The sequence below is a fragment of the Pinus tabuliformis genome, chromosome 8, assembly GCF_031772625.1.
Source record: "Pinus tabuliformis cultivar Carrire ecotype Pingquan chromosome 8, CPIR1, whole genome shotgun sequence".
Classification (NCBI taxonomy): domain Eukaryota; kingdom Viridiplantae; phylum Streptophyta; class Pinopsida; order Pinales; family Pinaceae; genus Pinus; species Pinus tabuliformis.
The window spans coordinates 426053480-426077905 of record NC_142294.1 but is presented as its reverse complement, the minus strand read 5'-3'; the positions used below and the strand labels follow the sequence as shown (position 1 = coordinate 426077905).

At 34.7% G+C, this 24426-nt stretch overlaps 1 pseudogene; it reads right to left on the bottom strand.

The window, feature by feature from the left end:
- Window positions 1-1438: 1438 nt before the first annotated feature.
- On the bottom strand, window positions 1439-22377 carry LOC149235870 (putative potassium transporter 12 pseudogene; annotated as a pseudogene).
- Between the last annotated feature and the right edge of the window lie 2049 nt (window positions 22378-24426).

Sequence of the window (24426 nt, the reverse complement as noted above, 5' to 3'; positions counted from 1 at the left end):
GAGAACCTTTCTAATCATTATCTCTAGTTGATTCACTATCTCATCCATGATACCCATCTTGCATAGGCCTCCAATGAATGCCCTATAGCAAACTATATCAGGATTTAAAATTTTTCATCTCCATTAGATAGTTCCTTGCATGGCCCACTCTACCAGTGTTGCACAAAGCATTGATCAATGCATTCAAATGGATTGTCCACTCCGAGAAAGGATTGTCCCTAATTTTAATATATAGTGTGACAGACCGTATGTGACAGGCAGGTGGAAAATTTTTCTTGCAATTGACTAAGCAACGTCCTGCGAGCCAGACTTGAGACGGAAACCCTCATCAGAAGTATATGCTTGGCTCTTTTCCAAACAAATGAAGAGTCAATGAGGTTTTGTGTGATCACTTCTGGTATCGTATTGGGTTATCGTTAGAAGCGATAATTGGATTCTCATCGAGTGACTTGTTCTGCTTTCTCGATTTGAGAGGGTTTGTTTAGAGGGAAAAACGAAAGATGACATACAAGAATAGTGAGGGGAAAGATGCAGAGGAAGAGGATTGAGAACATCACCAGCAGGCAGGCAACATTTTCCAAACGTAAGTGGATTGCTGAAGAAAGCTTACGAGCTCTCGGTGCTCTGCACTGCAGAAGTTGAACTTCTGATTTTCTCGCCAGCAGGAAAGCTCTATGAATTGTCTTTTAGTGCAAATCCTACTATTTTGATTCTAATAATCATGGCTATGCAAACCTCATGAGATTCTTACTAATAACCTCGGTGGTGCAAGCCCTAGTAAGATTCGTACTAGTAAGCTCGATGTTGAAAAACCTAGTGTAAAACCTCCATCAACAACATAATCAATACATGATGTCAAAAGAAATGGAGAAGCATCCAATGTTCTTAAGCAATGATGTAATGAATGAGGTGGAGAACCATCCAAAGTTATTGAGCGATGGTTAGCTATATGAGGAAACAAGCAATGTCATCTTCCTCTCATTTTCATGGATATAACCTAATATAACTTTCTTATGTAGAAAACATGGCTTATCTTAGGCTTAACTATGCATATAAAATGCCACCTATCACCTTCATCGAAAAAAGAATGGTGTCTTTGTGCATAAATATCAGTGATTAATCGTAGGAATGGCTATTATTCTCTAGCAAACAAAATCAAGGACTAAGTAATGAAGATCTTGGTCGACAACAAAACTTATGATTATTAACTTCACATTAAAATTCACTTCATCTCTGCCACCTTCAAGGAAATCTTTGTTATCCATCACCATATTGATGTTGTGACTTGGTTCTTGAAAAACATTCAGCATGTCTAATTCATGGAAACCTTCAAGTTAGATAGTATATGTCATGCTAACTTGCAAGAGATTGGTGTGAGGTACACTGAGGCTTGCAGGGCCTGCCCTGCAGTTTGCCCTCATGAAAGCATAGAAGTAGATTATAACCAGTTTCTTAAGAAACCATGAATCCTTTCTAGCCTTGACATCTCCGTGACCAACAAGATATACAACTCTTGATAATTCAGGACACTTCCATAGTTCCAAATGTACATCACAAGAAGGAAGCAGGTGGCAAAAACCATTTATCCAACCATTTTCCTCCACTTTCATCAAAACTGCAGAAAAATAAATCAGCTCAATTGATCCAAATAGAACAGGAAATCCAATCACAAGGAATATATTTTTTTGCCCATATAAGAACCATGACAAGAGTCACTAGGCTTGTAGTCACCATCATCATCCCTACCTTTGCAATGCCATATGCATTTGATATCTTGGCCGTGCTCCTAAAACAATCACATAACAAGACACACACTATCATTAGAACCCAGTTGATGACAAGAATGTAGATTTGACCCATGAACCGTCGGGATGTGTGAATTATTTTCAATCTGGGAAAGCATCCTAGGGCCATGGACATTTTAATAGATGAAATTGTTGCCAAGATCATTGCCTGGCTTGCAATCATGGCAACAACAGTAGCTATCATGAAGACTGGCTAGATAAAACCATCTGGAATTGAAGCATAGAATACCTTCTCCACCATAGAGGGATGCTTCATAAGATATGCAACTTGATCCATGTAAGCCAATAGTAGGCATGGGAATACTACACATGTGACGGCTATCTGGATGGATCTTACTGAGAAGTGACCCAAATTAGCAAACATAGCTTCAGCTCCTATTATGTATAACACGCAACCTCCTAGGGACATCCATGCTTTGATAGTGTTCCTCTTGAAAAAGTAATAGATATAAACAGGATTGAATGGCCTTAAAATTGTCATGTCATGTTAAATAATATTGTAAAGTCCAATAGAACCAATAGAGAAAAACCATATCATGAGTGTCGGAGAAAATGTCATGCCTACTTTGCTTGTACCAAACTGTTTTATGCTGAACAAGATCACTAGGAATATGATTGAGACAATGACCACTGTGTCTTCCGTAAAGCTAGATATTTCATCTTGCAGGCCACTCACAACAGACATGACTGATATTGCAGGTGTAAGTATGCCATCCCCAATTACCATGGAAGTACCCATGAGAAACAAGAGTAGCAGTAGGGTCTTCAATTTTGTACTTCTCTGAAGGCTTTCTTTGATTCTTAATCATCTTTCCAGTTCCGGGGTGGGCAACTTGAGCTTGAAACTAGAATTTTTTTCATCTGATGGTTGCTGGTTGGGGAGAAGATTGACCTTTGCATATATGCAAATCAAAGAGTACAAGGAAAATGTCCCCCCTTCACCATTGTCATTGGCTTTGAGCATCATGAACACATATTTAGCCAAAGGGACAAGGTATATTGTGTACATCACTAAAGCTAATGCACCCAAAACATCTTCCTCTCCTTTGGTACGAGCTTGGATGAATACACTAGTGAAAACATACAAGGGGTTGGTACCCATATCACCATAGACCACTCCAAGTGTTTGGAATGCCAAGCCGAGCATCCATCCTAATGAAAGGTCCTTATCATGGCCCTTATGAACACCAGGCACCTCCATGGCCTCCACATCAAAGGAATCCACTCACTTGGTCTTCAGAATGATCCCATGCCTCATTTTGTGTCCTGTCTGATCATCGTCAACAGACCACCTTGGGGATTCCCCTTCCATTTCATTGCCATCAACCCACTTGGACTCTGATGACAACAAAGAGATTGAGCCCTCACTGATCCCATCCCTGTCTTTCTCATCCCATACATTGTTATGATAATGGGGTTGACAATGACAAGAATGATACGCAAAAGAGAAATCAATAAAAACTTAGGAGAATCCCCACAACTGTTTATAAAAAAAGAACAAGTTTATCATCCAGAGAAGCAATTTCTGCATTCAAAGACCAGAATCCTCAATCTCATAATTTTATCATCCATAGAAACAACTCCTGCATTCAAATCCCATAATCCAGAAAAAGAAAGAGCTCAATCTCTTCAACCCACATCATAACATCGCATCCCACATCCAGATTTCCATTGAAATCCTGAAAATCCTCATACCCAAATGATTTTTTCCAATGATTTCTATGAATACATTACCATCCTTCGATCAGAGCGTTTTTCTTATCTCATCAAAAAAATTCTCCGAGGTCACGTTAATACCAATAAAATTATACAGAGCGATAACCCGTAGTTATGAAACAAAATCGACACACTCGAATCTCAGCTGAAGCAATATATGTTATAAAGATGATAAGCTTGTGGAAGATGTTCATTGTAGTTTTGTTGGATTATTGAATATTAAATCATAAATAGTTTAAATTGATTTAGGTGATAATGGCTTCATCATAGACCATGTTAAAACATTAATACTAAATCATAGATAAAATTTTAACCTTTTTTATATAGCATTAATTGTGTAACAATTTACAGTGTTAATTGTTTATTTACTTATAAATTAATAAAATATAATTATCTATAAATTAATAAAATATAAGTGATGGCTTTAGGTACCAGGAAATATCTGCAAATAAATTAGCTCCTCTACGAGTATGTTAATTTTTTAAGTTAGATTACAAATATAAAATTTAAAAGTATATAATATTTGTTTTATGAATTTTTCTTACAAATTTTGTTTTTGTTTTTTCTTGTTTTTTTATTTATTTTTTATTCTCTACATTGGATTATTTTTCTATGTTCTCTCCATGTGATTTTTTCTCACTAGTTAACAAACATGGTATTAAAAACTCACAATGATGGGATAATGTGTTCTATCATATCTCAAACTATTCCCTCACTGTAAACACTCTTGAATGATCATTTTCATGGTATTAAAAACTCACAATGATGGGATAGTGTGTGCTACCATATCTCAAACTATTCCCGCGCTTTTTAGATGTAAACACTCTTAAAATTATCATTTTCAAATTGCCTATAAATATGAATTTTTTTATTACTATATGAATAAACCATTAAAATGTTATGAATAAGATATATGAAATAAAAATTCTTAATTTCTTTTTTATTATTATGTAAAGCCAAATTATGTTGAATTGTCAAAATTTAGACTTTAAAATTGTTAATATTTTTTTATTATATAAAGCTAACCTCTCCTAACCCAAAACATCACTTAAATCAATCTCTTATATCATAAAATATTCTAAAAAGTGAGATTTTATATTCTTTTCAACTTTAGTATTTTGTCAAATATTAAGAAATGCGAAACATAATATATATGTTAAAGAAGAAACATATTATATATCTTCAAGGAGAAACATATAATGGTAATGCAAAGTTTTAAAAGGTATGCGATCCTTGGGCTTATTGGACAGTATATAAAAAAATTCACGCCTTTTTATGAGATATGGGAGGAAAACATGTTAAAGATTTTTAATGAATATAAAATTTCCAAAATGATGCTAGTTACGTGTGATTCTTTTTTCATTGTTTGTGATTATGAAAAATGAAACTCAATGTTTTTTCATTAGTGCACACATATTTCATTATATAATTGCATATAGAAAAATCATTCCAGAGCCGATAACAATAAAAGTGAAGAATTTATGGTCCAACGTTATATTTAAGAGAGATGTTTAAGGATGATGTTTGAATTTTGTTTTGCATTTTAAGACATTTGGAGGAAATATTAGGAAGGAATTTGAGAAAGGATTGTCCTTGATTTTCGAAAATGGAGCTGTTCCTTTCCAGCCATATGCCCCAAGTGACCATTAAAGGGAGAGCTCATATCTTTTTTGGATGTTTTCTTTATAGCCATTTTTTTACACATATCCATAGAGTCCCCATGCCATTGATGTGAGTTACCAATATACTTCTGAATTTCAAGCCATACTCTGATAGTGAAGGGGAAATTTATGAAGAGATGTGGGATGTCCTCAAGCAAAGTGGGCATCTACTGGGCATAAAGCAAAACCTTTTTTGTAAGATATCCCATGTTGGCACTTCGTTTTTAAGGAGAAACCACATGAATAATTTAGTTTTAGGTGAATAGTTTTGATTCTAGATCTTTTTAACCCACCAGGGAGGAGGGTAAGCCTGAGGTTGACGGGCTAAAGACAAATAACCAAACTTGTGATTGCAGCTACTCGAGGGGGTGTTTGACCAGACTAGAGTGTCTTTAGAATTTGAGAGAGATACCATATTATTACTAAGAGCTTCAATATATTTGTTCCATTCTTCAGTTAGAGCCCCTTCCAATAGTAGGTCAACGAATTGCCTCCAAGCTAGGCAACCCATCAGACCCATATGATCAGAGGCCTGATTTAAGAAGAAGATTCTTTGAGTGTGAAGGAGCTTGGATGAGTTGATCAGAGAGTATATGAGAATCCCCACAACCTATTCAGGGATCTTTCCCTACAAGAAGATTTGTACCATCTCCAATTTGCCATCTGAGACCTTGTAGTATGACTGAAGCGTAATTTTTAAGAGCTTTCCAAACCAATGATCCAGAGGGTGGAAATCACCTGGGAGTATGAATCCAATCCATTGTTGAATAGGGGCAAATATATTTGTTTGCTATGACTTGCGGCCACAACCCCGTAACTTGAAGCAATTTCCAGACACCTTTTTTAGCAAGAGCCTTAGAGAACCAAATGATATTTTTTAAGCCTCATCGTCCCATTTTCTTGGGAATGGCTATGGAAGACCATGCTGTAAGTGAAAATGGGTGACGATCTTGTTCCACTGCCCATAAGTATCTTAGATAGATTTTTTTAATTTTGTGTATTATTTCCAGAGGAACACAAGCAAGCAGTGACCAATAAACAAGAATTTCTTCTATTACCGCTTTGCAGAGTATCAACCGACTTGCTCTGGAGAGCTACTTGTTGCACCAATGCCTAATTCAAAATTCTATTTTTCCAACGAAAACATTGCAGGGTAAAACAAATCTAGCGCACGATAGATTTGTTTTTAGTACAAACAAAAGCATTAAAGGGTAAAACAAATCTAATGCTCGCTAGATTTGTTTCTAGCACAAACAAAAACATTGGCGGGTAAAACAAATCTAGTGCACACTAGATTTGTTTCTAGCATAAATACAAGCATTGTAAGGTAAAGCAAATCTAGCGTATGCTAGATTTGTTTTTAGAATAATCACAAGCATTACAGGGTAAAAAAGTCTAATGTGGGTTAGATTTGTTTATAGAACAAACAAAAACATTGCAGGGTAAAATAAATCTAGCGTCCACTAGATTTGTTTCTAGCACAAACACAAAAATTGTGCTAGATTTGTTTCCAACATAGACCTAGTCATTGTAAGGTAAAACAAGTCTAGTGTAGGAAAAATAGAAACAAAAGCATTGTTAGGTAAAAAAAAAGCACAAACAAAACATTGCATGGTAAAACAAATCCAACACACATTAGATTTGTTTCTAGCACAAACAAAATCATTGTAGGGTAAAACAAATCTAGCGCACGCTATATTTGCTTCTATCACAAATACAAGGATCGTAAGGTAAAACGAATCTAGTGTAAGGCAAATGCAAAAGAACTGCAGGGTAAAACAAAAGCACAAATACAAGCATCGAAGGGTAAAACAAATATAGTGTGTGCTAGATTTGTTTCTAGCACAAACATCAATATTGCAAAGCAAAACAAATCCAACATGCACTAAATTTCCTTTTAGCATAAACACATGTATTGCAAAGTAAAACAAATTGAGCGTGCCACTAGATTTTCTTTTCGCACAAACACAAGAACAATGCATGTGTTAGATTTATTTCACCTTACATTTTGCTTTTGTTTCCTCTAGAAGGAAATCTAGCATGCACTGGATTAGTTTTACATTGCAATGTTGCTATTGACAACATGCTTGTGTCTGTGCTAGAAGTGAATATGGCATTCACTAGATTTGTTTCACCCTACAATATTGCTATTTACTTCTCTTTACGCTATAAGGAAATATTACACGTGTTAGATTTATTTCACCTTGTAATGTTGTTATTGGCAATGTGCTTGTGTTTGATTTAGAAGGAAATCTACAATGTTTTGGATTTCTTTTGCTCTAAGGAAATCTACAATGTGTTGGACTTCTTTTGCTCTATAATGTTGTTGCTAGCAATATGTTTTTGATAGAATTAAATTTAACACACATATTATAGGGACTATTCCATGTATAAAATACAATCTTTGTCCAATGTTGGAGTTTATGAATAAATATATTATTGAAGTATGTTGTGTTTTTGCTTTCAATGCACAAATATGCAACTATAAAGTGACAAGCACAATTTTTTTAGCAACGTGTATTGTTTTTCTTTCATCTCTAATATATAGCTATGAACTTCCAAAATCAATTTCACTAATTTCTAGATGCATAAGGTCACTTTTTCTTCATCGACACACACATCTGACAAAACTCAAATTTACACTTTTTGGGGACCTAGAGGTGTTTAACATCCCTATGTATTCATCCTAAATAGTACGTCCTCATATATGTAATGGTAGGAGGTCCTAACATACATTTCAAAACATTCAAAGTAAAAATGAGAATTATCTAGTATATATGGTACTAGAACTTTTATTTGGAAGAAAACTTCTAGAATGACTTCCAAATATCAAGTTTATACATCAAATATCCTCACTAAGTGAGATATAAATACAATTTGTGTTTCACTTTTAACTTTTAAAAATCTTAAGTAGCATCAATTTTGGACATTCTTTGATGTTATGAAGGACCATGTTGTAGTTCTCCAACAAGTTCTCCAATTTTCTTAGGAGCATTATTTGTACACATACATCAATAATACAAGTGCCATTTCCAAAGTCAAATAGGAACTCGGTGGTTTGATATGAGTTAATATCTATCATTCTATAATGCTACATAGATATCTAATTGTTAGGACTTCACGCACACTACACACATATGTAAAGTACATTTTTGTACCAAGCACTAAATGATAGAGAACAATGTTACAGTGAATACAAAATAGCTACCATAATATCTTAAATTATTTCATCCATATTATTTTTTTGAAAGTTGTGTTTTGACTAAAATATAAAATCACACTTTACATGGTTTAACCTTAATTACGAACTACAATTGATTTTTTACATAATTAATAAGAATTACAATGGAAAAAATAAAATTTACAAAAGGAGAATGCGTTGACCTCTTAATTAGTGGTCAAGTTATTGGGCTCGGAAGTGTTGAATCTACATAATTTGGAACTTTTTATGCATGAGAAAGGGTTAATGTAGACTATGATACAATGTTGATAATTGATTTCACTCAACCACATTTGATTGTGGAGGATGTTGATGAAGGGTACATTCATCAATGGGAGATCATGGGTTTGATACCCAACATAGGTAAATCAAAATATTGAAGCATGTGTTAATTATTATCGAGAGTATACTAAATGTTTTGTTTGAGAAAATACTAAGCTTATTTACTTTGTTTTATAGGTGCAAATGGTTCTTCTACACTTTCTCTTGGAGGCAAGGTAGATCATTAGCAAGATGGAGTGAAAGTGGGTGAGGGCTACATCCTCAATACAGAGTTGGGGTATAAGGTGCATGAGAAGATGGTAAATAAATGATGCATAATGGTTAGAATTGAGAAGGTGTTAAAACATGATGCTTCTATACCACATCCAACAGGATTTGAGCATACACTAGGGGGTGTATTGGAATCTTATCAGATTTAGCCAGAATCAGATTGGGAACCTCACTATCATGATTATGCCATAAATATTCCCCAAGATAGGGTTACCTTCATATGCACAAATGTTTATCTTACACATGATTGCAAAGAAACAAGCATGTGCATTGCCAAAGGAATAATAGTTAATGTCTGTGAGGATGACATGGTTGAGGGTGAAAGACCATGTGAAATGGAATTTGGTGTTTTTGTGAAAGAGATAGAAATTGCCAAATATGTAGGATTGGGGATATGTATAAATATTTATTGATTAGATCTTTGGTAAATTTCTAGAAAATCTCTTCCAAAAAACACTAAATTTCCAAATATGTATAAAATTCTTGATCTACTTGAGAGAATATCTTGAGGTTAGGTGGAGATGATTCATGAATGTAATTTTATCTTTTGAATGATCTATTAATATATTTCAGAAATAATTTTCAATGTTTGTTGTATATCAAATATTCCATTCTTATTATTTTTTGAGGGTTTTTATATTATTTAGTACACATGCACATTTTGGTTCAACTTCAATGTAATCATGTGACCATACTTTATGTAAATTACATGACACTTTCATTCAACTTTTACATTTAAAGTTTTTTTTTTTTTTGGTTGGAAGGATTTATAGAATGCACTAGATTTCTTTGTTCTTGTGCCAAAATGAAAACTATCAAGATTTCACCCTCACCAAGGTTAGTACTCTGAGATTGTTCTTGGTAGTGCATATGTGATTATGCAAGAAGGATACCTAGTAATTACTAACTTTCTTCTAGACACCATTACAGTTATGCAACCAATGCTCTAGGAGTGACATTGTCTCAATAATCACAATGGTTAGAGTTATATCTTTTGATGTGCACTTTTATTGAATTTGGAGCAATTTATGAAGATAAATGGTAGTGCAAAAGAAGTGTATATAAATATGTGATGTTGTTGGCACTACATTTGTGCTTGAGTTGGAAGGAAATATAATTGTATAGCTTTCCTTTTGGCATAAACATAATAATCCAATCATAATTATTTGATCCATGGAGAATAATGTGATCTTTGTATAATTTTGAAGTTTATGAATAAATGTATTATTGAGGTATACTATATTTTTCTTCCAATGCAATTTCTTTGCTTTTAGAATAAAAATGAGAATTATCTAGTATTTACAGTACCAAAACTTTTATTTGGAAGGAAACCTCTAGTTTGGCTTTCGATTATCAAGTTCAAACATCAAGCATCCTCACTAAGTGAAATATAAATATAATTTCTCCTTCTCATGGTGATTTTAGACATTATGTAGCATCAATCTTGGAATTTCTTATATTTTCCAAAGGACCATGTTTTGGTTCTTCAACTTCTACAAATTTCTTATGATCATTATTCATACACATACATCAAAACTACAAGTGTCATTTCCAAAGTTAAATAGGAAGTTGGTGGTTTGATATGAGTTGATATTTGTCATTCTATGATACAATCTACATCTCTAATTTCTTGGTCTTCATACGTATTTTTTTTGTGTAATTTGTATGTAAAGTAATTTTTAGTAGTACGCACTAAATGGTGGGAAACAATGTTTCATTACATACAATGTGACTACCTTATTATTTAAATTATTGCATCTATATTACTTTTTCGTAAGTTGTGTGTTTTTGTGAAAATATAAAGTCACACTTTACATGGTTCAACCTTTTAATTACAAGTTACGATTTAGTTGTTGTTACAGAATTTATACAAGCTACAATGGAAAATATAATTTTGGCAAAAGGGGACTATGTTGATCTCCTTATTAATGATCAAGTCATTGGGTTAGGAAGGGTCGAATCTACAGAGTCTGGAACTTATTATGTCAGAGAAAGGGTTAATGCAGGTTCATGTTACAATTTTGATAATTGATGTCACTCAACCACATTTGATTGATGAGGATGTTAATGAAGGGGACATACATCCATGGAAGATCATAGATTTGAGACACGACATAGGTAAATCAAAATATTGAAGCACATGTTAAATATTATTGATAGTATAACAAGTGTTTTCTTGAGTAAATACTAACCTTATTTACATTCGTTTATAGGTGCAAATGTTTCTTCTACATTTTCTATTGGAGACAAGGTAGATCTTCTGCAACATGGAGTGAAGGTGGGCGAGGGCTCCATATTCAATACAGATCTTGGGCATAAAGTACATGGAAATATGGTAAAGAAATGATGCATAGTGGTTAAAATTGAGAAGGTGTTAAAACATGATGCTCCTCTACCACATCCAACAGGATTTGAGCATACACTAGGGGGTGCATTGGAATCTTATGAGGTTTGGCCATAATCAAATTTGGAGCCTCACTGTCATGACCATGCCATAAATATTCCCCAAGATAGGGTTAGATTCATATTTACAAAGGTTTCTCTTACAAATGAATGCATGGGAACAAGAATGTGCATTGCCAAAGGAATGCTAGTTAATGTCTACAATGATGACATTGTTGAGGGTGAAACGCTAGGTGAAATGGAATTTGGTGTTGTTTTGGAAGAGATAGATGGAAATTGTGGGATATATAGAATTGGGGATAAGTCTATACATTTTTTGGTTATATGGCCAATAAATAAGTTGTTGGACCAAAAAGGTGTGATATTAAGGGTCAAGGAAAAGTTCAAGGAGCCACCCAAGGAAATGGTGATATGGGATGTTATAGAGGACACAAATCCCTTAAACAAATGGGATGGGTATCTTTGTAATGAAAAATATAGAAACTCAATTGATATGCATGTAACAAGGTCATATAAAAGGATTAAACGAGTTATGGCTACAAAAAAAATGCAAAATGTCAAACAAAAATAGATGAGAGAAAGAAATTCAACTTTTGGCAGCAGATGTATGTTGTAGAAAATATTGTTTTCAACATGTGGATAGGAAGTCCATTGCAGGTGCTAGAAGGGATATGATACAAATAAATAAAAATGGTATTAGGGAATTTGCCTTGAATTCACTCATGTCAAACACAGTCATGTCAAAGGGCCATGGCCTACCACCTCTTGCTAGAAATGTAAAGGACATGAGATTAAATGGGAATATTATTTGTAAGAAAGCATGGTATAAGATACATAAGATTCCTCAAAGCACATTCTATAACTACTAGCATTATTTCCAACATGGACATATCAAAGCTATTCATGGTAACACCAACACATGCAAAGCACAAGCTCACACAGTGGCAAACATAGAAATATTACACAAAATTGTAATGGATAATTCAGATTTTTCACCAAACCAAACACGTCAAGTTGAATAAGATGGAACATATGCTCCTTTAAGATTGCTTCCTTCGACTTATACACAAAATTCTTTGTTAAAAGAGATCAATGAGGCTCTTCAAAATCTCAATTACCCATCAATATCATAGTCAACAATGAGCAAGATATGGAATTCTAAGTTTCGAGATGTGGCATTTTCAAAGAACACCAACTTTAGTAAATGCAGTGAATGTATTGCATTGAAAGCACAAATGAAGTCAGCAACTACAAAATAGTTGGAAGAAAAGGCATGAGGTAGGCTGAACAAACATAACAAGATTGTTATGTGTGGAAGATATTGCTACTATGCCCATAGAATTATGTCAGAGCAGTTTCCAAAGGAGCATTTGAGCATTATGCATGATAAAATGGACAAAACAAAGACTTCGATCTCAAGGCTACGTGTCAAATCAAAATCTATTGTAGGAACAAATTTAGGTTTGTCATTGACAGGTATGCTTACACATGAGCATAAGACAAGAGGTTTTGGTAATTTCTCCCTACCATTTGTACATATGGGATCAAAATTTACTATTACATCCCTTGTAAAGTGCTTAAGGGATCTTGAAGACCCATAAATGGATATGTATGGTGATCTACTTTATGAAAGTGGAAGTTCAAGAAACCCACTTACAAATGCATTTCTTGACACCACTATTTACTCAAAATGTCAAGTGTACAAGGATGATTCTATATCTAATGGAAGATCAAAAAGTCAAAATGTTGATTTTAAACCTCTTCCTCCACATTTTTTGTTACAATTGGACAATGCAGCAAGTGATAACAAGAATCAATACCTTTTCATGTTTCTATCTCTTTTAACTAGATTTAGTGTCTTCATCACTATTGCGATTGGGTTCTTGCATGTGGGGCACACCCATGAAGACATAGATGGAACCTACGGAAGAATGTCTTCCAACCTAAAAAGTAAAGATATTTATTCTTTATCGGAAATGATGGATACATATCGCATAATTGAAGAAAATCGAGTGTTTCCGCCTACACTTATTGGCAAGGTCTCTGACTTCAAAAGTTTCCTTAATGGATACATCAAGGAGGGAAAAAATGCACTAGTTGGACATCTTAATGTCCAATACTTCCAATTTCTTGTACTCAATGATGTTCCAGTACTAAGGTACAAAGAACAATTAGAGATATTAAGTGGTCGGAACCAGTTGAGTTATGGAATATAGATGATGAAGGTCAAACTATAATTCCCATAAGGAAGCCATCTTTCTTAGCTTCCAAACATAATGATGTCTCTTTAAAATAACTAAAGGAAGGGATAACATCATACATAAAAATGTGGAAATACACTATTGGGAATGAGGATTCACCAATTGTTACAAAGGAATGGAAAAATAAAGTAGTGTATTGGGAAAGAGTTCTTGATACATTAGATGGAATCTCTAATGATCATCAAATAATAAATGGATGTGATTCATCTTCTGAGGATTTCTGGCCCAAGACAAGGCACATTGTTGATGTTGATCGTAATGCACTCCAAGTAATATCAAGTATTATGGATGGAGATTTTGATAATTCGATAGATGAACCAATATATGTTGGACCCAAATGCAAAAAGCCAAAGCCAACATTCAATTTGATGATTGAGGTTGAGAAGGAAAGATGTTGCTAGTTAGATCAAGAAATGAGGATGCAAGAGAGATGATTTGGATGGAAAAATCCTTCTAAGATATCTTTACGGATAATGAAAGTGAGAATCTTCATGTAAAGGTTGACTGGTGGAAGCTTATGTCAGGGAAATACAATGGAAATTTTTTAGAGCAATATTGGGTACCAAATCTTAATGACATAGAACTTGGCTCTATTCCAATTAATACCACAATGTGGGCATGGATGCCAAAGAAAAAACTTTGCAAGAAGACTAAGATAAATAAATATGGTGTAGAAGCCATTTTTGATCTACTTGAGTGAATATCTTAAGATTAGGTTTATATGATTCATGAATGTAATTTTTTTTTGTTGAAGGATCTATTAATATACATGTAGACACACTTTTCAATATTTGTTGTATATCAAATATTCTCTTCATATTATTTTTGGAGGAGTTTTCTATTATTTAATATTTCAATGTAATCATGTGTTGATACAAATTACATGATAGTGCCATAAAATATTTAAGTTTTCAAAGCTTTATTTGACCAACATGACTTGTCACCATATCAAATATGCATAATCATATTCAATAATGCACTTAAAAACATATTCTAAACTTGGTCTATTAAAACAATAGTGGAGTACCTAACTAGTATTCTATTTAATATAAGCCATTTAAACACTTAATAAATAAATGCTAGACACTTGTAATAATGTTTGAAGTGAGTTTTCCTTAATATTCCTTATTATAATTGTTATAAATCAAATTTGCTATTTTGTTGCACTCTAATTTATAAAAAAATTATTTTGATCATTGAACAACACAACTAAAATTATAAAATATTTCCTCTTATAGATTTTGAAGTGGTGCCAACATTGTACTCGTATAATAAATTTGTACTCAACGTAGGAAAAGTAGTTAGTGTCAATTTAAAATGGTCAATAATAGTAAAAAAAAACAATATTAATATATTGTTAAATAACTTTATTGGTAAGAATTTTTTTACAAAATCTATTATTCATGAGTCAAATTTAATACATAAATATAAATATAACTATTAATGATAATAAAATTAATGTAAGGAATCTAAGTTTTAGATTAATGTTAATATGTTCTTTTCAATATAATATCCTTAAACACTACATGAAAAAAACTAAACATTTGTAATAATAGTTTAGTCAATTTTCTCTCTTTCCTCTTGTATTTGAAAATAATCAAATTGTACTACTTTGTCACTATTCTAATTCATGATTGATTTTGATCATTAAAACAATTAGTAATTGAGTCGAGAGGCTCATTCTACAACCCAGTATGAGGGGGTGTGTAAGTTTGTTTGTCCGTCTATGCCCCTTTAAAATAAAAATTATGTTCTAAATAGAAAAATAAAAAAATAATATGTTTTAAAGTAATTAGAAGTAAAAAAATGTGTGAATTAGATGTTTGAATCTTATACTTTTCAAAAATATTTCACTATAGATTCAGATAAACTATTTGAAGATCTATGTTAACTAATTTATGCCAATGTCAACTTCATATATATATACATACATATATATATATATATATATATATATATATATATATATATATATATATATATATATATATATATATATATGTATATGTATATGTATATATATATATATATATGTATATATATATATATATATGTATATATATATATATATATGTATATATATATATATGTATATATATATATATATGTATATATATATATATATGTATATATATATATATATATATATGGTTAAAATTTTTATTTGGTCTTATATATACTCTATCTAGCATTCAAAAATACAGTTTGAACAATGAAAAATAACACATTGTATTTTGGACTCTAAAAAGTTTGCACGTGAATAAATTTGCTCCCTACATCCACACTTAAGATGGATCTATGATGGTATATATTGGACACATTACTATGATCATTTGTCATTAAATAACTTTATACTTAATATATATCTTGCATATTAATTTATTATTCATTAAGTAAGCCTCAATCAACTTAGTTTTTAACATAAAAGTACAAATAATAAATAAAAATAAATTATGCTACTACTAGCATTCAACATTTACTTTGATCCTAAAAAATATTTTCTCCTCAACTCTAAAATGGTGCAAACTTCCTACAATAGTGTGTAATGATGATGATGATAATGATGATTATCATCCACTAAGACCAAATATGGTATATAAGAATGGCAAAAAGATATTACTCAAAATTATTTCGAATTTTATTGTTATGCTAAAAAAGAATTAAAAGAAGTGTTTCAAGAGCATCATAATTTTGTTTAGTTAAAATATCAAGAAGGTTGGTAGCGTCACAAATATTTTGAAATTTAAATCCAATATGAGCATAAACTAGATGATCTATGAGAGTTTTTTAATCTTCAACCAAGTTAATAGTGTTGCAAAGGTGATAGACTTTTAAATTGTGCCAACATTGTCTTAGTAATAATCGTAACTTAACAGATACATGATATTTACTGTATTGGATTATAATTAAATGGCTTAATAATAGTAAAATAGACATCATTATTTTCATAAAATAACCTTAACAAACTTATGTTTTAAAACAAACCATAAAAATATTAAAATAGATAATGTAAGGAATCCAAGATTAAGATGTGAAATATTTTCTTTTGCAAGTTTATATAAATTTGGTTTATAAATTTTATCTGGATAATGTTTACACAAAAAATGGTGAATATATACATTAAAATTAGTGAACTAAGTGACTTTCTAATTTCGCATTTTGAAAAAACTTTATCTAGTTAAAGTTCTAAATTCTAGATCCATTCACTACTTCCAAATTTAATGAAATATGTGTTTTCCCATCTTGACTCTTTTTCTTACCTCGTCCTTTCTTTTTCCCGTTGGAATTTTGATTTCCTTTGGGGTTGGCAGATTGGACGGCATTAACCGAAGAGGGTTGGGAAGATGAAGGGTTAGACAATGTGACCTGGTTGTTAGGAGCAGTTTGCAAAAACAACTACTGTAATTGGCTCAATAGGTTCACCGCATTTGTGTCTACCAATCCAACGATACCATCCACATGGAGACCTAGCTTCGACTTGGCTATATCAAGCTTAGTCCCGAGAGCATCAGGCAAGATTTTTTGTAGAATCCTTGATTGAGAATAAATCAATTCTAATTGCTGGGCCCTAAAAATAGCTTGCTCCTCAGAATAGACTCCAGACAGGGAGACATCCTTAGAGATTTCAGGTTGTAAAGATTCCAGAAACCATTCGAGACGGTATTCTGGAGGAATTTCGGCTTTAATGAGCCTCTTTCTCCATCTCCATTCCTGAATGTGATCAGAAATGTGAGTTGCCGTATCCTGACGAAAATTGGCCATAAGTTCAATTTCGGAATCTTAACAGACGGGCAACTGGAAATGATTTAAGAAAATATTAGCTAAATTGGTGAAAGATGTAAAGCTGCCCCCTGGCAACTCTATATACCACTTGGCTGCATTACCAATCAAGGTACATTGAAAAAGTCTCAACCTAATCGAGTCATCAATAAGGGAATTTGATGAGCGCCACAAATGGAATGTGGTCACATGGTCACCCGGGTCTTCACTGCCCTTTCCCTCGAACTTTGGAATGTCCAAAGGGAGTTTGGTTGGGACTGAAGGCCAGGCTGGATTGTATTTGATTGGATCATTCGTTAATTTCGTGAGATCTGACAAGTTCAATGTTGCCAGAAAAGGAAGCCTAGGAGGACCTTGAGGATTCCACCCAGATTGGGCGGAGCTCCCAAAGTTCTAAAAAGATTGGCCTGGATTTTGGAAGGCACCAGGCTGCCCGAAGTAACTAACAGAACCAGCTAAACCAAAAGGCGGACCTTGTGATCCAGCAAAACTCGGAGTTTAACTAACTCCGGCCGAAAAACCTCCATAACTAGCGAAGCTCCCTCCTAAAGGATTATAAGGAGTCGATAACCCTTGATAATGATTCCAAGTAGAAGATAAGGGAGGAATACTTTGAAACGAACTAACTGTGGAGTACGACCTATTCCCTTATTGGCCGAAAAATGGATTCCCAGTTCCCATGCCACTAACAGTAGGGTTAGTCCAACCTTGAAAAGGATTGTTGCTTTGTCCTGTAGAAGAAAAAGGCATAGATCCTATTATTGGGTTGGAATGTGGTATATGACCACTTCCAAAAGGAAAACCCTGAAATGAAGCCGACCCACCCATCATGGATGTGGAGACATTAAATGGAACTGACAGAATACCCTGTGAATGGTTGTCGAACAGGAAGAATCCAGAACTAAAAGCATTGGCTTGGGAATTTCCACTTGTAGAAGGAATGGAGGTAGACCCAACTAAGGATGTGCTAGCAAAAGACCCAAATAAAGATGCAGAGGGGATGGACATAGTTCCTCCCCCTTGTACTGATGTTGGAGTCTGCATAGTTGTAGCACTTGTGGTAAAAGCCATGCTTCCAGTAGTGATCATCAATGGTAAGTGCGTAATATGACCTGGACTTGATGGTCTATGTGTCGGAGTCCCAACGTATTGTAATATGTTTGGATAGCTAGAAGGTAGGGGCGAATTTGGAGCCGCTAGCGAATCTTGGAGTTCTTCTACCTCTATGTTATCTTCCGGTTAAAAGAGAATTCGAGAAAGAACTGGAGTGTTCCTCTCTTGTTTTGTGGAAGTACCAGGCCTGTCTTGAACACTAATGCCCCCGAGGGGATGATCAATCCCCGATGTGTCAACTTCCACGAAATGAAACTGACCGGCAGTATTACCTCTGCGCCTTCTAGGAGAAGGCTCTAAGCTTGGTGGTGAAAGACCACGAAGCCTTTGAGACCATATAGGTGATCGATCAGCCACTTTGAATTTTTTGTTAAGATCTAATTAAAGACTCAAGAAAAAATGAAAGCTAGGCCAACTAAGAGCACAAAGCACACACTAAAAAGTCCCTAAAATATGTCAGCCAGTTAAAAAACTTTCAAGTATTTCTGCTCCAGGTGATGAGGATCGGACACCAAAATACAATAAAGTGAAGTAAGGAGCCCTCCGAAGATAGTCTGGGATAATGACGGCCCAATCCCACCAGTGAAGGTAACAGAGGAAGTTATGCTGACCTCCTAACAACAACTTGCGCCGGTGCAAGCCCCCAAGCTTCGCAAGGGTGCCCTCCAGTAGTACCATTGAGAGTGACACAACGTTGACCTAAGGTGCCATGGGATTCCCCTCCGCAGCCACCTATGTAGATCCCTAGGAGTAGCAACTAAGGTTACCAACTCGTGTCAGAAGCCAAGCGGAACAGTCTTGAGGTAAGATCCGACAAGTAGGAGAGGGGGTATCTCTCTTCCTTATCTTCAAAAACCCTCGTGCTTAACTCCCAGATCCAGAGCTTTCCTGGTCTCGCTAACGCTATTGGATTTGCACTCACTATTCAGACTCCTATGTTTGACAATTTAAATGGCATTGGAGAGTTTTCTCTTCACTCGCCTAATCCAAGGCCCTAAAATATCCTAAAACTTGTTGGTGTGTCTAACTTGACAATTATAAAATAGTTTTAGTGTATTTTAATTAGTGTTTGTTTTTAAATGGGCTGTTCTTAAGTCAAGGGATAAGCATAAATGAAACTTGTGGTGTTTTGACGCAAAAGAAATTAATAAAAACCAAACTATATACAAATGCACTCGTTTTGTTCTTTGATGAAAGAAATTTCTACTAGGTTTAGAGGAACTTCAAAGAAAGCAACAAATTTTTCTTTTCTTTTCTTTTACTCAAGTTTCACACTCACAACAATTAACAAAACTATGGATGCCCTAAAAGATGCACAAATTTATCATAATGCAATGAATACATGGTGATGCAAAACTTAAAACTACTCTAAATCAAGAAATGAAAGTAGCTTGTTTATCAATTCTAATTTGCCACTTAAGATGTTTAGATAGAATATAAGTTGCTAATTCTCATTTTCATCCAAACATTAAAAGCAAGTTTCAAGACAAACAAAAATGCATTTTCACTCGCAAAAAGGAAACTAAATTCAAACAAGGCCAAAGAAAGAAAAAACCAAGTTTTCAAGAAGTTTTCTTCAAAAGCGAAAACAAAAATGACTTTTCAAAAGTGCTCCAACTAAGACTGAAACTTTATGATTGAAGAATAGGCAAAAAAACACTTTGCAAGTTTACAACACAAAACAAGTGAAAACTCAACAAAAAATGTGTTTCAAGATGCTCTTAACAATAAAAAAGCAGCAACAAGAGCTTGGCAATAAAGACCAAAAGATCGAAAAGACAACTTTCAAGAAAGTGTGAATCAACAACTTTCGGAAAGTAAGAAAAGCAGATGGTCATAAAGATGTAGTTTTGACATGAAAACAAAAAAGTCACCAAAACAAGATTTGACACAAAGATTGAGATCAATCTTTCTGCCCTGGAAGACCAGAGCAGCCAAGATTCCTAGCAAGAAATCTTGTGTGCTTAAACAAAAAAGATGACGCTTGCAACAAAACAAAACAAGACCAACACTTTCCACAACCGGAGAGAGTTTGAAATCATGTACTTGCTGTAAAAATAAAGACTAACACAGAAAAGTAACTATTCAAGATTGTTTCTGACTAGCAGAAAGATCTACACACATAAAAATATTTGAAAAATCTTTAAAATTTTAGGGTATACGTGACTGCGTTGGTGCACAGCTGCGTGTATATACTATTCAGCCTAAGGAAACCTGCGTATACGTGGGTTCACTTAAGGAAACATGCGTATATACACTTCTGTAAACAGGAAAAACAATGTATATAAAAGATTACAAGAAAAAACAAAAAACAATATGAGGAAACTGATCAAACTTACAATTCAAGTTCCTACGGGAACAGACTACATAGTCACAGCAAGCAAATAAACAGCTGAGCCCTGATTGGCTTGAACAAACCCAAACTAGGAACAAAAATACTGTTTTCCCCAGTGGAGTCGCCAATTCTATTAAGGGATAAATTCCCCTAGGGTCTTGGGTTAATACCCTAGTAGATCGGAGGTTATCTACAAAGAAAAACACACATTCCACACAACCATGATGCTAATATAAACAAACTACACGAAGAGAGGTGCACCTGGGGGTCCTTCATTTGGGAAGATCCAGCCAGGGTCCAAACCCTCTTAGAGTTCCTTTTAGTCCTTCAACCTGCAAAACAATCAATTCCAGAAAGCACAGCAGTATATTGACCAAGCATCATAAAGAAATCATCTTCATAGCATATTGAAAGGTAGTTAGTTATATAATTAAAACAACCATTCATATGTGAATCATAACATTGATATCATAAACATGAAGAAGATTTGTATCAAGAACAAGACAAGTGTTTTTTTTATTATAGATAACTAAAGTACAGAAAGGAATGATTTCACCTGAGTCTTCCTTTCGCAGGCTCCAAGTGGAACCGTTCTCCGGATTTGTCCAGTCTCAAGCCTTCAACAAACTGCTTCCATGACTTACTCCAAGATATCTCAAGTAGTATAAAGACATCATAACATAAGGAAACAAGGGTTTCCTATAATGGGGGAAGTGTTGGAAGCACAAAGATCTTCAGAGTTGGTCAGGGAGAATCTCAGTAGAGTGATCTTTGTCTCTCTTCTCCTCCCTTAGGCCTTCCCATTGAAGCCTTTTTATACTTCTCCCAAAGTATTTTTTTAGTTGGGAATTCGTTGGGAACAGTTGGGCCACAGGCACTAATAGGTAATCAACAGGTAAAACTCATGATCTCCACCCAAAATTTAGGAGATTTAATTTTTTTTAAGTGTTTTAAGAAATATACGCAGGTTGGGAATACACAGACCCGCGTACACACACGTTTAGCTTAGGGAAATGTCGCGTATAGGGAATAAAACACTATTTTTTAAGTATCTGGACCAGGTCTGGAAGGAGGAGTTGCCCTAGGCCATGAGTGCAACATCACAAACATCAAGAGTGAGATTTGGAGCTATAACACTCCCTGGTGAGGTGCTCCACCTATTGCAGGATGGAGTGATTTCAGAGCTGAGGTCTCGCGAAAACTATGCTTTACAGGTGATCAGTGAGCAGAGGATTGACAATGAGCAGATGGCCCTACAACAAGACTCTGCCATCACCACTATGACCAAGGTAACCAACCAAAACAAGCGCATAATTCAGGTTGTGGAGGAGGCATGCTGAATGGTCCTAGAGTTGGCCATTATTGAGAAAGAACCGGTCGAGGTGCGCATCTGCAAGCTTGATACAAGGGTGTGTGACACTCATACACAACTAGCTAGGTTTTAGCTAGATCTGAATCTACAGATTACAGAATTACAGTTGAAGGCCCAACCTTCAACTCCACCAGAATTAAAGCAGTAGCGTGCAGCCATTGTCATAGAGGCTTATACCTTGTTTTGTGACAGTGCAACCCTTAGGTGTGGCAGGAGCGAAGCCACGAACCACTTACAGTGTTGTCCATCTGTTAAGTTCATACTAGCTTCGAGGATTTTACACTTCAACCTCTAATCCAATTCCCAAGGTGTCTCGCCTGGTTTCATCGCAATTTCCTTGAACCCCATAATTGACCATGCCTCGGATTTAGGCCTACTGAATTCTTTATTCAACGGGGTCTGGATATCCGCCACTCCAGTGTTTGGGTTATCATTAGAGTACTAGATGTACCAGGTTAGTGCACAATCTTGCAAAGCACTAACCAATGTTTCCTTCTTCATGTTATCATCTATAATGCCCTGAGCTTCCCATACAACTTTCATGACAAATCAAAATTGGTCCGGGTCCTCATTTCCGAAGCCTTTAAACAAAGGCAGTTTCACTGAATTTTCCATGCTGAACTGCGGTGGAGGTGGTGGTGGTATGGGTGAAGTCGCAGGTGATGGTGGTGAAGTTGGAGGTGGTGTATGTGGAGGTGGCAGTCGTGCGAATCCCTATTTTATTAACTGAATTACGCTTCGTGGGGAAGACTACACTACTCCCTCTTCGTCACCCAACGACGATGAGATCAGTGGGCTATACTCAGGACCCTTTCGTCCTTCATTTCTGTAGGTCTTTCCATTTTGCGTAGCTCCAAACATCGAGGTAGCTGCATAACCTATTTTTCCCACAATAACATCTTAATCCAGGGATTTAAAGACTTCAAGTACTTACCTTGCGGACCTTTGAAAAAGCGTCGCTCTGCCTCACTGTAACTAACTAAAGTATCGACCATGAATTCAATCAAAAATCCTCCTATGATGCGATCGATCCAATTATCGACAACAAGGGTGATCTTATCCTCAGAGGCTTCCAGTCTCTATATTGACTTTGAGGTCTCGACAATAGGACCATCAAGTCTCCACCTTCCTTGGCTATCCGCTAGCTTCGCAATCCACTCGTATAACTCAACTGGAAAGGAACAAAAAAAGATCGCGTGTATTTCTGTATATAAGTACCTATCCAACCACTGTTCCTTTGTCAGTCGCGGATTTTTGTTCTCCTCCATTGCGAATTCGTGGATCTTCCTGTCCAACCAATCTTCAACCTCTTTCTTAGTCATTTTATACCCTCTGTTCCTACTTTCATTGATGACCCTTGTTGTTTTCCTTTGTAGCTTCTAACCTTTCTCCATTGATGCTCCAAAAAAAACCAAACAAGAGATCAAATCATAACATATATCAGATATTCAATCATAAACCATGTAAGACATGAAGGAGCCTTACAATAAACATTATAATACATGCGTATGAGATGTTTTGTTTGTTTGTATTAATGATAAAGAGAAGGAAATTTACAACTAAGTTCCTTGATGTTGGAGTCTCCTTGCAATGATCCTCAACCCAAGCCTTTGAAATAAAAAGAACTCCAACGGAAATTTGAGCAACATATATGTAAGTTCAGAGGTCTGAAATGGCAAACAAAATCTCTTTGAAGGAATTGTAAATATAGGAAGGAGTGGAAGTTTAGGGATCCATGAAGGGAACAGAGAGATCCATAATGAGTGGGATCGATTCACTATTGGAGGATTGAGGCACAGGATATGGGGAGATCGAGCTCAATCTCAACCAATTTGGGTTAGATACCAACCACGAGGCTTCTAGAAAAGGAAGCTTCATTTAATTTTTATTTTTTACATTAGAAAGAAGATCACCATGACCTTAACATAGGAAAAAGTGTGATGCCATCAATTTTTATATACTATGCAATCATTGATTGTCATCACAACTTATAAACTAAGTGCCCGCAGCGTCCTCCAAAATAAGAGTTTTTTTAGATATTTATTCCAGGATTCTTGTACACCATTGAAAGGTATTTCTTCCATATTTTAGGGGGGCTTATGCTCATAGTTCACCAGATTGTGTAAGACCTATATTTGGTATTATTTTCATAAGAGTGAAAAATTGATGTGTAACATTATGCCCTCTTTAATTATGTACATGTGTATT